This window comes from Danio rerio, chromosome 17 (assembly GCF_049306965.1).
Source record: "Danio rerio strain Tuebingen ecotype United States chromosome 17, GRCz12tu, whole genome shotgun sequence".
Classification (NCBI taxonomy): Eukaryota; Metazoa; Chordata; class Actinopteri; order Cypriniformes; family Danionidae; genus Danio; species Danio rerio.
Genome location: NC_133192.1, coordinates 17866516 through 17881339, shown reverse-complemented (window position 1 = coordinate 17881339; position 14824 = coordinate 17866516). Strand labels below are relative to the sequence as shown.

General features: G+C 36.0%; 1 protein-coding gene across 9 annotated transcripts in view; it reads right to left on the bottom strand.

Moving 5' to 3' along the window:
- foxn3 (forkhead box N3) overlaps positions 1–14824 on the bottom strand; it is a 176795-nt gene that overhangs the window by 122480 nt on the left and 39491 nt on the right. Inside the window, exon 1 of one of the 9 annotated variants that reach the window (XM_009292896.4) lies at positions 10329–10544. The exons of the other annotated variants lie outside the window; for them this stretch is intronic. The gene's annotated coding sequence lies outside the window, so the exon portion shown is untranslated. Of the gene's footprint in view, positions 1–10328; positions 10545–14824 lie in introns of those variants that run through there. 9 annotated transcript variants of the gene reach the window in all.

Sequence of the window (14824 nt, the reverse complement as noted above, 5' to 3'; positions counted from 1 at the left end):
ACTGGTTTTCCATTATTATTTAACACCCAACATTTGTATCCGTGTTGTAAATTACAAACACTTTAACGTCTTCTCTGCTTGAATGTGAGCTATTTTTTGCTGGATTATACACGGCATTGGACATTATAAAAATTAAATAAATTCTTATTTAATGCACTGTCTTTAGATCACTCACAATAAAACCAGCTCCAAATACACAATCTATACACTTGTCTCAAGGATGTTGAGATCACTGCACTTCACTTCCATCCAAGGGACAAACACACTCCCTGAGAGCATAAAAAACAGGACTATGAGAATGATCCTATTCTGTCAACAGCAAGAATGCATGGCATGCTGGCCTTCTCTCAGCTATTCAGCAACTGAGAACGCTTTGCTACAGTGTGGAATATTTCAAGTAAGTGGAATATAACACTCAAGGTCATCTATAAATGATGCGCTCAGTCTGTTGCTCTTTTTATACTTGTCATACATGCATAAAAAAGAAACATTTCTATTCTAAAAAAACTATATTACCTTAAAAAACATTTTCACACACACACATTTTTTTTCTTGAAGTGAAGGTTATTTATAAACTAATTTCGAGAGGATCACGTGCTTATGATTGCTTGCTGCTGGTCCTGCATTATCTAATTTATGATTCACCAATCAGATGATTCATAAGCCACTATAAATACCCTAAGTTCCATATCACAGCCCTCTTCGTTTCGAAGAATACCCCCTTCCACCCCTACTCCTCCTTCTTTCCTAAATGGGTGGCAAGATGGCTCAGTGGTTAGCATGGTTGCCTCACAGCAAGAACGTCACTGGTTCTAGTCCTTACCAAGCCAGTCGACATTTCTGTGCGGAGTTTACACGTTCCCCCACGTGCTCATTTGGGTTTCCCCTGGCTTACCTGCTTTCCTCCCTCCGTTCAAAAACATGCAACTTAAGTTAATTGACTAATCCAAATCGGCACCATAGACATGCACCAGTAAGTAGTTATCTCTTAAGAGCAATGACTATGGGGGGAAATCGGAGCGCCTGGAGGAAACTCATGCATACATGGGGAGAACATGCAAACTCCACACATAAATGCCAACTAACCCACATTGGGCTCAAACCTGCGTCCTTCTTGTTTTGAGGTGACAATGCTACCCACTGCACCACTGCGACACCCACATTAATGTCGATTACACCTTAAACTACAATAACTGCGATAAATATTACCTCTAGGTTTATGTTTTATGCATGCTTAATTGCTGATCCATGGCTTTATTCACTGACCTACAAAATCCCAAGAATGACAGTGGCAGATGCAGGAATGAAGAAAAGTAATGAAATGTCAAAAGTTAATTAGAGCACTAAAACCACCCAGTGGTTGAATTAGGTATTGCACTCCTGGATCAAAACAAATGCAAGCACAGGTTGCCAGATTCAAGACCAACAGGAGCGAGTGATTTAACTGTGTTCTAAATCAAAGAAACGGCACCCGACAGAAGGAATATTTTCCATATTAAAATGAGTTTTTATCCTAACAAACACCTTAAATTGATATATTAGAAACGGCTTCTATTTCTTGCAGCTGAACAACAGAAAACTGACAATGATCACCTCAAGTACACCTCATGTGCTTTATTCAGTGTTAAATGCTAACAATGTGAGTTTAAATGACATTTTATATGACATTTATTGCCATAATACTGAAAGCAGCAGCAGATAGTTCACTGAAATAAACTGTCTGAAAATGAACTTTAGAACACGCGGTTACAATGTAACCTGCTCACCTAATGTCTATTCTCGTAATATTTCTATCATTTCCAAATTAATAACCTCATGTGGAAATCTGTGCCTCATTTTGGAGTCTGCTACTGTCCACCGGAGGTCACGTTTCGATCACAAGTGCATGCTTTCAGAGCCTTTCTGAATGAATGAATAAATTAATGAATAACATGGTTTTAAAACAAGGCAACCCGGTGTGCTAAAATATAACTGCCTAAACTGGCAGTGGGCAAGCTAAAATGACTAAAACAAAGACAGCGTTCTGGCACATTTTCAAACCAAAATATCTGACTTCAGTGTTGTTTTTCAGATAAACAATAATGTTCACTTGGCATGTTTATTAAACATCTGCAAACATATTAGGGTATTTTAATGCTTTGAAAGAGTCAACAACATACATACAGCATCTTTAAGAGAATGTTATAAAAGCACCTCATTATGCTATTGAAATTGTTGTTAGAACAAACAACAATTTGTTCAATGCCAACAATTGCCTAATGTCAAGATAAGTTCTGGGGTAGACAACAAAATGTGTTGAAAAATGTCCCACCTGTGAGACGATGACAGCTAATTGGGTTACAACAAAATGAATAACTGATCAAACTGAGAATCCCATTTCAATACACGAACTCACACTGATCGAAGAAAAAGATATTATGAACGCATTTCAATCACTAAATCAAAAGCTCAGAACATGACAGCAAAAAAAAACAGACTGCGACCTTCCCTGTGATCTGTCACAGAGATCAATTTATATGGAAGTGTCTCTTCTGTCTCACTCGCTCACACTCGGTGCATCTGCAAAAACAATTACTAGAAAGATGCCATCAAGCATTCAAACATAATACTGTCAAATTCTATGAAAATGAAATAAAAACAAAATTGACTTCTTGTCCTTAAAAAAGCAGATAATCAAAACAAGACATTACACTTACTGTCATTCAGAAATGAGAAATTCTATGAGACGCTTCAATCAAAAACACATTTTCATTTAGGCTTTTTAATTCAGTCTAATGGAATGAAAATGTCCAGAATACACTTATGAGTGATTCTTCTAAAGCATTTTGTCAAACGGTGTCTGTACATTTCAATTGCGATTCATATTTTTCAAAAATCTGCAGCACTTGCCTTATCCAAATTGCAGCTATATTCATGTATGTGTTGTGAAGATTTTACAGAAGGATATGCTCATACATAATTTGCCTGATTATATAATAATAATAATAATGTGGAGTTTGCATGTTCTCCCCGGGTTCCTGTGGGTTTCCTCCTGGTGCTCCAGTTTCCCCCACAGTCCAAAGAAATGCAGTACAGATGAATTTAATAAAGTAAAAGAATGCACAAATGTATGGGTGTTTCCTAGTGCACGGTTGCAGCTGGAAGGGCATCCGCTGCTAAAAAACATATGCTGGATAAGTTAGTGGTTCATTCCGCTGTGGTGCCCCTGATGAACAAAGGGAATAAGCCGAAAAGAGAATGAATGAATGAGTAATAGTAACACATTTTTGTAAAGTGTTTTGTAATTTGACGTCCAATAATGAAGTCAAATTACGTTGATATTTGGTTGATTTTAGGTTGTGTTTGAAAGTGACCAAAATCCAATGTCTGATAGATGTCATAGTGGTGACATCCACACAACATCAAGATGTAACATGATTAGACATTGATATTTGGTTGATTTTAGGTTGACTTTAGGTTGGACATTGACACTGACGTTGGGTTCTTACATCAACCTGATTTTCATTTGCAAACAGAATCCAACGTTCCTCATGACGTTGGGGTGTGTTGGGGTACAGCGTCAATATGACGTCATGTTGATGTCCTGTGCCTGCAGGGAAGACACCGAGTATATCACTTACTTTAATAAAAAGTTGTGAAAAAGTATTTATTTTATGGCTGTTCACAGCATTTTCTGAATTATGGATTCCCCAAATCCTCTCTAATAAAAGCATCCAAAAATAAAGCAAGATTTTGAATGAGAATTTTTGTGCAAGAAATGTACGCAAATATGAGCTTATGTAAAAAATGATCCATCTACAGCTTATTTATTTAATTAAAAAAAAAAACTTAAACTTAAAATAATTAATCAAACATCTGTGGAAGTATATGATATTTGGAATATTATTAATAATTATATTGGTAATGTCACTGATGCACAGGTCTTTCCTCTGTAGTTGTTTATCCTATGTAATTTATTATTACATTGGTGTATCTGTTGGTTATTATTCTAAAATGCATTATATTAAATTTTATATTTAATGTTAAAAAATATATAATAAAAGCGCTGTTGTTTCAGTGATTGGAAGTTCTCGTTTGAGATGTCATTTTGCAAAATATTATAAATGAAAAGGGCATGGAGTAAGAACTAGATACCTCATGACTGACAAAAACATTACAAAACTAAAAAACAACACACAACATGCCCAAACTACGGGTAACGTTTATTGGGCATTATAAGATAAATTGAAGCGCTCTCTCAGCTAAGAACAGATAAAATCCCTGAAATAAATTCTGGAATAATAAAGCCAGAAATATTAAGAGTTTAACAACCTAATAAGTGACTTCTATATAAATAAATAAATAACTTCTTAATATAATCAATCAATCATCTGTAAAAGTGCAGTGTATGTTTATAATTATTTGTTATTTTTTACTTTATGTTCACCTGAAGTGTTTTGCCTTAAAGACTTCATTGCAGCAGAAGGAGAGGCATTTTGATGTGATACGAAATCGCTTCTTGTTCAAACTAGCCATCCTTACATTAAAATGCAACGCGGACACTAAAATCATTCATGAAAAATCAATGTACTGCATCTTTCCAATGAGGAGCGCTCATCTCGCTCAGCCTCCGATGGGCCGCTCCGGTCCCGTGAGCCGCTGCACAGGAAAATTATATTACAGCTGACAATAAAGTAATTTAATTGCACAGTTACCATGACAACGGCGGGCTCTGTTTAGGCCTAATTTGCTGGCAACTGCCAATTGTGTCCCGAGAGACCCGAAACATCATTCTTGAGCTTTTTTTTTCCCCAAAACTTCAAAGAAAGTTGTTGAAGAATACTTTTGAGTAGCACATGATACGGAAGTGGCATGGTGTGGATTTCAATTCAGCTTAAATATTGGTTGATTTTAGAACCGACTGTCATCAAATTGGCTTTTGCTTCATATTTTTAAAAGTATAAATGCTATATTGCATTTTCATTTAGCTCAAGAGGATAAACTGAATCACTGAAGGAAATCACTTTTTTTCTCAAATGCTAGAATACAGGCAAGGATTTTGCCAATGGACTTTAAACCTAAATAAAAAAAAATAAAAAGTACTCAGTACATGTAACTAAACCACAATGCAAACTAGTGGTTGTGAATGGTAAAACACTACAGAAAAGGCGTTTTACATTTTTAAATAACTTCTCTTAACTCAACATCTTGATTTGAGAAAACTAATTTCATATCATGCGCACAAAGAATGCACTTAAGAAATACAATAAATTTGGAATATATTATTGGACAGTGGAATGTAGTTCTCAAAAGTAATAATATTAAATTAAATAATAACTTATTAATTATTAATTAATAACTTACTTATGTACAATTAACAACAAATTGTTAACAAAAACCAAACAGTTTTCAAAGTAAAATATATTAAATTGTACTGTAAAATGTCCATAACTAAAATCTAATTTAAACGAATGGAGGGATGGAGGAAGGAAGGAAGGAAGGAAGAAAGAAAGAAAGAAAGGAAGAAAGGAAGGAAGTAAGGAAGGAAGGAAGGACGGAAGGAAGGAAGAAAGGAAGGGAAGAAAGAACTAAGAAAGGAAGAAAGGGAAGAAGTATGGAAGGAAGAAAGGAAGGAAGGAAGTAATGAACAAACAAACAAAGGAAGGAACAAACAAACATCAAATGAACAACAAAGGATGGAATGATAAAAGGAAAGAAGGAAGGAATGAACGAACAAACAAAGGAAGGAATGAAGGAAGGAAGGAATGAAGGAAGGAAGGAAGGAAGGAAGGAGGGGAAGAAGGAAGTAAGAAAGCAAGGAAGAATGGAAGTAAGAAATGAACAAACAAACAAACATCAAATGAACAAACAAAGGATGGAAGTAAGAAAGGAAGGAAGGAACGAACAAACAAAGGAAGGAAGGAATAAACTAATGAAGGAATGAACAAATGAAGAAATGAAGGAAGGTAGAAATGGACGGATGGACAGACAGAGGGAGGGTTGAAGGGTAGAAGAAAAGAGAGAAAGGAAGGAAGAAAGGAAGGAAGGAAGGAAGGAAGGAGGGGAAGAAGGAAGTAAGAAAGGAAGGAAAGATGGAAGTAAGGAATGAACAAACAAGCAAACATCAAATGAACAAACAAAGGATGGAAGGAAGAAACGAATGAAGGAACGAACAAATGAAGAAAGGAAGGAATGGACGGACGGACAGGGCGGGTTGAAGGGTAGAAGAAACGAGAGAAAGGAAGGAAGGAATGAATGAAGGGAAAAAGGAAGTATCAAAGGAAGGAAGCAAGGATGGAAGTAATGAATGAACAAGGAAACAAACAAAAGAAGGAACAAACAAACAAACATCAAATTAACAAATAAAGGATAAAAGAAAGAAAAGAATGAACAAACAAATGAAGGAAGGAAGTAACGAACAAACAAATAAACAAACAAATAGAAGAAGGAAGAAAGGAAGGAAGGAAGAAAGGAAGAAAGGAAGGATGGAACGGACAGACAAATGGATGGACGGACTTAGGGAGGGAAGAAGTAAGAAAGGAAGGAAGAATAAAAGGAAGAAATGAACGAACAAACAAATGAAGAAAGGAAGGAAGGAAAGAAGGAAAGAAGAAAAGAAGGAAGGAAGGAAGGAAGGAAGGAAGGAATGAATGAAGGAAGGAATGAATGAAGGAAGGAAGGGAATAGAACTGAATTGAATTGAAAAACAATTTTGGGAAAACAGTATTTCATAGGGCCTTGAGTGAAACATTCTCCATCTAATGTTCAGGCTGGGGTTTCTTCCTGCAGGATTGAGTTTCTCTAGCAAATAGCAGTAAATGTGCTCCAGTCGTGCGTCCAGAAGACAGCAGAAAGCCAGATCACAGAGGGTGGGTTAAAGCTACAGATAATTAGGCATGATGCTCAGATCAGAGCCCAAATACCATCTGCCTGTCTAAATCAACATTTGTTTGGCAGCCTCATCATAAATCACTGATTAAATGCATGCATACATTCAGCTTATGTTGAATATAGTTATATACAGTACATCTGCATAAGCACATTACTGGCCGTTGATGGGGCTTGAATAAATTAATGTCCTCCCATGTCTGCCATGTGTTAAAATGCATAACGCTATTCTATAAACGGCTATGTTCATTTACATGCCAGCATGACTGACATAACAAAGACGGCACAATGACAACGAACAGGACTTTGTTCCCTCATCACCCATCCTAACATCTGACTATTAACCGCATGCACGAGTGCCAAGAGAGATGCGTGGACGCGGACCGTCCTGATGTTACAAGCCAGGCGACTGCCAAACTGTCATGGTTTTGCTCGCTTGATTGGGACAGCTGTGCTAAAACGAGCACGAAACTCATTTAAAGTGGGCGAAGAACAAGTAATGAGTCTATTCATGCTGGTAATAAATCGCTCACTGAGTCAATCAGCCACAAAAAAAAAACAAAAAAAAAAACAGAAAAAGTAAACTTTATGTACAACTTGACTTCTGACACGTCACATCTCAACAAATGATTCAAATTAGAATAAAGTGGACTTTTACAATGTCAGAAGAGAATGTAAATGAGCTAAATGTGGGTGGGTGGCAGGATCTTATGCGGTTGCTAAGGTGTTCTGGATGGTTTTTTGCCCACTGCTATGCCGTTGCATGAAGAAGTCTAAAGCTGGCACATCAGCCTTGCAAAACCTAATTATGGACTGGAGATCAATGGAGTTGCGCCACCATGGGACGGACAAATACATGCATATCATACATGCATATAACTGTGGTTGAAAAGTGAAGTGGCTTTGATCTTTCCGAAATGGCTTATATGCAGACATTGGAAACAAGTAGAAGCGGATTAATGCTAACACTCATTTCTGTTGAGAGTATAAACTCAATGGGCAAGCAAATGAATTTAGATACTTTAAATTATTTTAATGGGAGTTTTGTGAATAACTTGTGGTAGAATAATGTCTAGTAGGTTTTTCGTGTGTGTCTGTGTGTGCTGTACGCCATTTTTTATTAATTAGGTAACACTTTACAATAAAGTTGTATTAGCTAACGTTTAGGTTTATCTTTTTATTAACATTAACAAACAATGACCAATACATGTATTACAGTATTTATTAATCTTTGTTAATGGTTATATGGTCATTCATATTTAGTTAATGTTAACTCACAGTGCATGAACTAATGTTAACAAGCATGAATTTGGATTGTAATAATGCAGATGTAAATGTTGAATTGTTAAATAATTTAATTCAGTATTGTTATTTATTATTTCATTAATTAACCCTTGTGCACTGTTCAATCTGATTACCTATTTACTATGTTCTACATGAAAACATTCACTGAATTAAACTGCTGTAAAAACGCATCAGATTTTTTTTTTCAATTTTCTTTGCATTAATCTGTTAATCAACCTCAGTCCTGATCAAAACTACTAAATTGTTTAGAAAATTACAAGATTTTAAGTCTTTAATTGGCAAATTCACAAATGATAAATGAAAAAACACAAAAAATGACGTATTTCAATTTAAATTGTGAACTGAATCTTTTTCTGTTTATTACAGTCTTGGACATGTGAAGGATTTTTGTCCCACTGTCTTCTATTATAACCACATTTGATGGTGCATAAATACACAGTCTTTGTTTTTGATTACTCGTTGTTGTTCTGAGAGCTGAGATGCATATTTTGATTTTCTCAGACACATCAAGGTAAGTGCATAAAGGTCACTCTCACACACTCACAGACACAAATACACACTTTAATTTGATGTTATGCTCCATATAAAATCCAGAATCTTTTTTTTGCACAGGCCTATCTAAAGGGTTAATAGTGACAACTGATAATAAACAGTAAAAGTTTTACGTCATCCCAACAGGGAAAACAACCAAAATCAAAAATGCATGGTTATATGATGTTGTGGTTTAGTAATAAAAAAATGATTATGATGGAAGTCAATGGGGCAAAAGCAGCCACCAATAGTAATTGACAAAATGTACATTAATCAAAAACAATGCGTCAAAGGCAAAGTTGTTTCACATGTGCAAGATTTTTAAAAATCCAGTCCACAATTACTTTTTATATTAAAAACATGCTATTTTGTGTGTTTTTATTTTCACCAAATTAGTGACATTATTTATGAAGTTGGCCATTAAAGAGTTAAAATCCTGTACTTTTCTAAGAAATTTAGTAGTTTCGATCAGGACTGAGGTTGATTAACAGGTTTATGCAAAAATAATAATAATAGTATATATACATATTTTTACAGCGGTTTAATTCAATAGATGTTTTCATTCAGAACATACACTGCAAAAAAAGCTTTTCTGTCTGGTTTCCCGTTTCTGGGATAAGCAAAATAATCTGCCAATGGGGTAAGCAAACTAATCTGCCAAAAGGGTAAGCAAAATAAACTTAAGTCAAAAGGAAAAACAAGATTATTTTGCTTACCCCATTGGCAGATTATTTTTGCTTGTTTTAAGAAAAAACTCGATTTTGGCATATTATTTCTTAAAACAAGACGATATGTTTTGCTTGTCTAGAATACGCTTCTTGATTTAAGAATTTTTAGATATTTGGACTGGAAACAAGATAAAAAAATCTAAGTTAGAAAATTATTTTTGCAGTGTCACAAAAGGGTGGTAAATTTGCCAAGAGTGTATTGTTGAGTTTTTCTCAAAATATGTGTCAAAATAAGATTGGTCACCAAAAGTCATTCTGCTAGCTGAAACACAAAAACAGTTATGGCCAAATTAAGACTCAAAATAACCCTAGAGGGGATAAAAACATCTCCAACAGTATGCCCATTAATTGATATTCATAATTAATAATAATGTACTAAGAGTAATAATCAAAATGATTTGTTATATGAAGTAGACTATTTCATATAATTGAAACATTTTATTGAAAATTTATTGATAACAGCTTAAAGTTTTTTTAATTATTTAAGTTTGAGTTTGAATTAAGATTGGTTACATTTGGGTATTTGACACAGATAGATGTAGACAATTCTACAAATTGTCTTTGCAAAGGTTAAAAAAAGACCTGGGAAATCAATTCCAGGGGCAAGTATTGCCCTTTAATGAAGAAGTTAATTTCTTCCCTCCAGTCGCTATGTGATTATGCACTTGATCAAGTCAAACCCTTCACCACCGATCTCTTTTTCTCTAGAAAATAAAAGACAAAAACACTACACCACAATAAATAATCACATTTAAGCACAGTTTGACAAGAACTTCAGTTTTACATCAAAACAATTGCCACCTATCCCACAAGCCCGCTATTTCCTTACATGCTTCACACCTAATATCTGACTGACATATAAATGTGCCTTTGAGAAAGAAAAAATAAACCCTGTACCTGCTCTGAGATTTCATTCATAGGCTTGGCGTAGGCTTCTCTTGGCTCTTGTGACAAACACTTTCCTTCCCTCAAGACGGAAAGACATTTATATGTAATCTCACACCACGGTTCCCATAATTCCAAGGCACTCCGAAGTACGTAATATCTTGCTTTTGAGGGCATAAACACTCCGCAGCATACGTCAAAGTCTCTGCAAGCCTTGACTCATCTGCTTGAGTGTTTACCTGTGTGAATTCCCTCAAAGGGTGTGACCTGAGATAGCCCCTCCCCCCCAGACGAATCACATGTCATGCCCCACTAACCTAACTGGGGAAGCCACGCCCCCCAATATCATCTGACTGGACGATGAGCTGCAGAGACATGTCTCATTGAAAAGAGTCAGAGGTATCATCATTTACATGAGAAAAACAAACAGAAGGAATATACAGGAGCAGTTAATCCGCTTTGAAAACAAATCCAGCTTTTAAGGCTTCAGGTCTTGACTCGAACAAAAAGTCATGTGCAGTCAATACTCGAGGAACGAGGCAGAGGTGAAAGGTCACCTTCTCTCAGCTGCACAGGCAGTAAATAGTGGCACTCAGCCTGTTTGTAAAGCAGTTCTCTTATCACTTACCAACAGAGAAGTGGCAGGTAGAGATTTCATAAGGCTCAAAGCAAAAGAAAAACACGTCCAACTCAGAGCCCACTATGAGCGAGCAGACACAAAACAAGCACTCTGCCTTCAAATAGCCCCAATTACACAAGAAATAATCAAAGGGCTTTAATCTTGGCATGAAAAAACGCTACAAAAGTTTGCAGTGAGTCGTTTTATCCCATTTGAAACTGCAGCTTTTAATTACAGCTGGTCTCCGCTCACGGTGTTGTTATGCCCAGAGCCAAATATTGAGCAAGAGTTTCCACTGCTTAACACGGTTATCATGGGTTAGTACTTGCAGAAATGATGTACAACCAGTCTTTTGATTAATCTAGCAGTGTATTTAATCAAGCCAAGAGATACTTGTGCATGGATAGTCTGGGAGCTGTTTAATTATATGAAATGCTGGATAACTGTCTGAGCATAAAACTGTCAGAGAGAACTTTTCAGCAACTCTGGAATTTTCCATTTGTTTTAGTTTAGTAAGTTTAGTAGGCAGTGAATTGCATGGTTCAAACCACAATTTAAGTGTGTTAAATTTAACTAATTCTTTGTTAGGCGATGCAGTGGCGCAGTAGGTAGAGCTGTCGCCTCACAGAAAGAAAGTCGCTGGTTCAAGTCTCAGCTGGGTCAGTTGGCGTTTCTCTGTGGAGTTTGTATGTTCTCCCTGCCTACTCGTGGGTTTCCTCCAGGTGCTCCAGTTTCCCCAACAGTCCAAAGACATGCGGTACAGGTGAATTGGGTAGGCTAAACTGTCCCTAGTGTATGTGTGTGAATGAGTGTGTTTGGATGTTTCCCAGAGATGGGTTGAGGCTGGAAGGGTATTCGCTGCAAAAACATATGGTGGATAAGTTGGTGGTTCAATAAGTTGGTGGTTGGTTGTGGCGACCCCGAATTAATAACATAACTAAGCCAGAAAGAAAATAAATGAATTAATTAATTCATTTTTTTTATCAAATTAAAAGGGAGCAAATACATTTAAGAATTTGATATTATATTTTTCCTCTGTATTTCTGTATTGAGGGATATTTTTGTTTCTTATTTTTTCAATCTATGTGTATTATATTTTATCTACTGTAAATATAAATATTTTATATTAATGAATGCAAAATAAATATTTTATCTTAATATTATATACATATTTCATATTATTTTAAATCGTCAAGAATATGGCAACACATTGCACTAATGTTACATAATTTAAATTAAATAATAATTAATTAAACTTTTATTTTAGTAAAGGACCCCTATTATGGGGTTTTGAAAAAGAGCTTCCATTCATTTCTTTAACGAAATATCCAAATCGAGTTGGGTTCATTTTTTTTATTGTTGCTTGAACTCATCAACGTTAATACAGGTACATCACCAAATATGTAGTTCCAGATCCGGTAAAATGTTAAACGCGCATTTCCCTTTAGACACTAGCAGAGCGCTGTGGATCATTTTCACAACAACGCCAGTGTAGCCAACCATGTTGTGCGGTGTTTTTTCCTGTCATTTTTCTGATGATTGATACAATAACCTAACGCTGCAGAGCAGGATTCGCCAGTCGTTTGCTATTAAAAGAAAGAGCAGGAGAGACTATGTGTGAGACTTTATCAGACTTTGACAGGGACTTTGTCAGTAAATGTTACAGTTCATATGGACCATTTTCTTCTTCTTCTGGATCATAACATGTAAGTGTAATTCAAATTGTTGTCTCTATTTCTGTAGTTTGCAAAGTATGTAATTGCTCTACGCGGCTTGTAATCACTTATCTTTTATAGATCAGTGCTTGTGCTGTATCAGATTAAATCTGTACGGGGCTGTTCACATATCATGTCCAAAAACACCTTGAAAACGCGACACGTGCTTCTTCCTTTACCGATTAAAATGTGTTTCAGAACTCACAATCCCCTGCCATTTCTTGTTGCTATGGCCACCATCAGCTGTTCTTTACACATGCGGCGTGGTCAGTTTTCAAAACAGTTAAACTTTTGCCAGTGTGTGGATTAATTCTGAATGTGTGTTGTTGTTATTATATTTAAGAGTAGTGTAATATGCTGCCATTTAACTGCATTGCTTTATTGCATTCCTGCATTAGGGTCTCACACATTTTCTGCTACTTCATAGCCTTGGTGGGCATTTTTCTCTATCTTATGCTAAATGCAGACTGAACAGACTGGGTCATTGGACCAATCAGCACAGAGTAGTTTTGTGCTATGGAGGGGTTTGTGAACAAATGAATCGCTGAACGAATCAAATGGGAGTAGTTGGAATAATTAGGAAAAAAACAAATGCATAATATCAGACAATGAAAATGTTTTGATCTTGCATGTATATAAGCCTGTTGTTTGAGACAAAAGGATGTTTTTCATGCAAAATATGGGGTCTTTAATTCCAGCCTTTTCTAATACATTTTGCAGATCACAAGTGTCTGTTAGTATTATTTCACATACCGTGAACTAATATGAACATTCATTTTAAGTATTTAACATTTTAAAAAGTTTTTAAAAATATATGACTTTAAACTAAAATAAAAATAGCAAACAGTGTGACAACATCAATTTTAAATCTGGAATAAATAAATGGAAAGAAAGAAATAACTAAATATTACTATTCTGCATTAGATAAAATTCCTACTGTACAATTAAAAGCCTAAAACCGATGAAGTGCTGTTTTTGAATTCACTAGACTGAATCAGATATACCAGTTCTGCTTATGAGAGTGCGCATGATTGTTTTTTCCAACTCGCTCCACAGTAAAAACCACATGCAAATTATAACAAGACACCGAAAACAGCAATGTAGATTTAGGGTGGTGCAACACTGTTATATTTGGAAAGTTTGAACAGTATTCTGAAAACAACCTAAAAACTTTCCTTAACACAACAACAATAACACGGTCACAAAGAAGCTATCCTTCCAGTTAATGCTATCATTTCAGTAGTGTCTAAAAGATCCTGTACTAATTTAAGCACACAAAGTTGGATTTAAAATATCGTAAAAGTGTTTTATCACACTGCGCCCAATAAGCAGATTACCGTGAATGTTCCACCTAGAAAATGAGAGCTCATTAATGCAGAAACAAAGACTTGATATTGTCAGAGCTGCATATATTTTCCCCACAGAGGTCATTAGGGTAGATTATCAATGTTCTGTGGCGTTTGTGCTCGTCTCTGCTCAGACTGCTCTGCTGCCCGTCAGGAGAGACACAGACTATGTGTATCTTCATTTTAAAATGCAACTTTTGCTATGGTTAAGTCACCCTAGGAAATGCTGCAGACCCAGTCTAGTTTGAAAACTATAGTATGGGGTTGCATTTCAGGCTACATCTACACTAATCCAGATAGATTTGAGAAAGGGAATTTAGTCTAAAAAAAAACACTGTTGTTTTCAAATCTTTGTCTTACACACAGATGTAAGACGCTTTTAATAGGGTCAAATCCACCTGGCATTATTTACTTTCAATCCTGTTGAAATGCCGCGGCAAAATGTTGCAAATGATGTCAAAAATAATGTCTGCTTCTACCGCTGAACAATGATTATAAATAAATGTTCCAAGTCCTTTGGATGTACAGCAAATTTATTCATTTTGCTTCGATTAAGTCTCAGTTTTAGAGGTTGTCACAGCGAAATGAACCACCAATTATTCCAGCATATGTTTAACACAGCGGATGCTCTTCCAGCTGCAACCCAGTACCGGAAAACACCCATACACTCATTCACACTTATACAGTATGGCCAATTTAGTGCATCCAATTCACCTACTGTATAGCGCATGTCTTTGGACTGTGGGGGGAACTGGAGCACCCGGAGAAAGCCCACGCAAACACGTGGAGAACAAGCAAACTCCACACAGAAATGCCAACTGGCCGAGC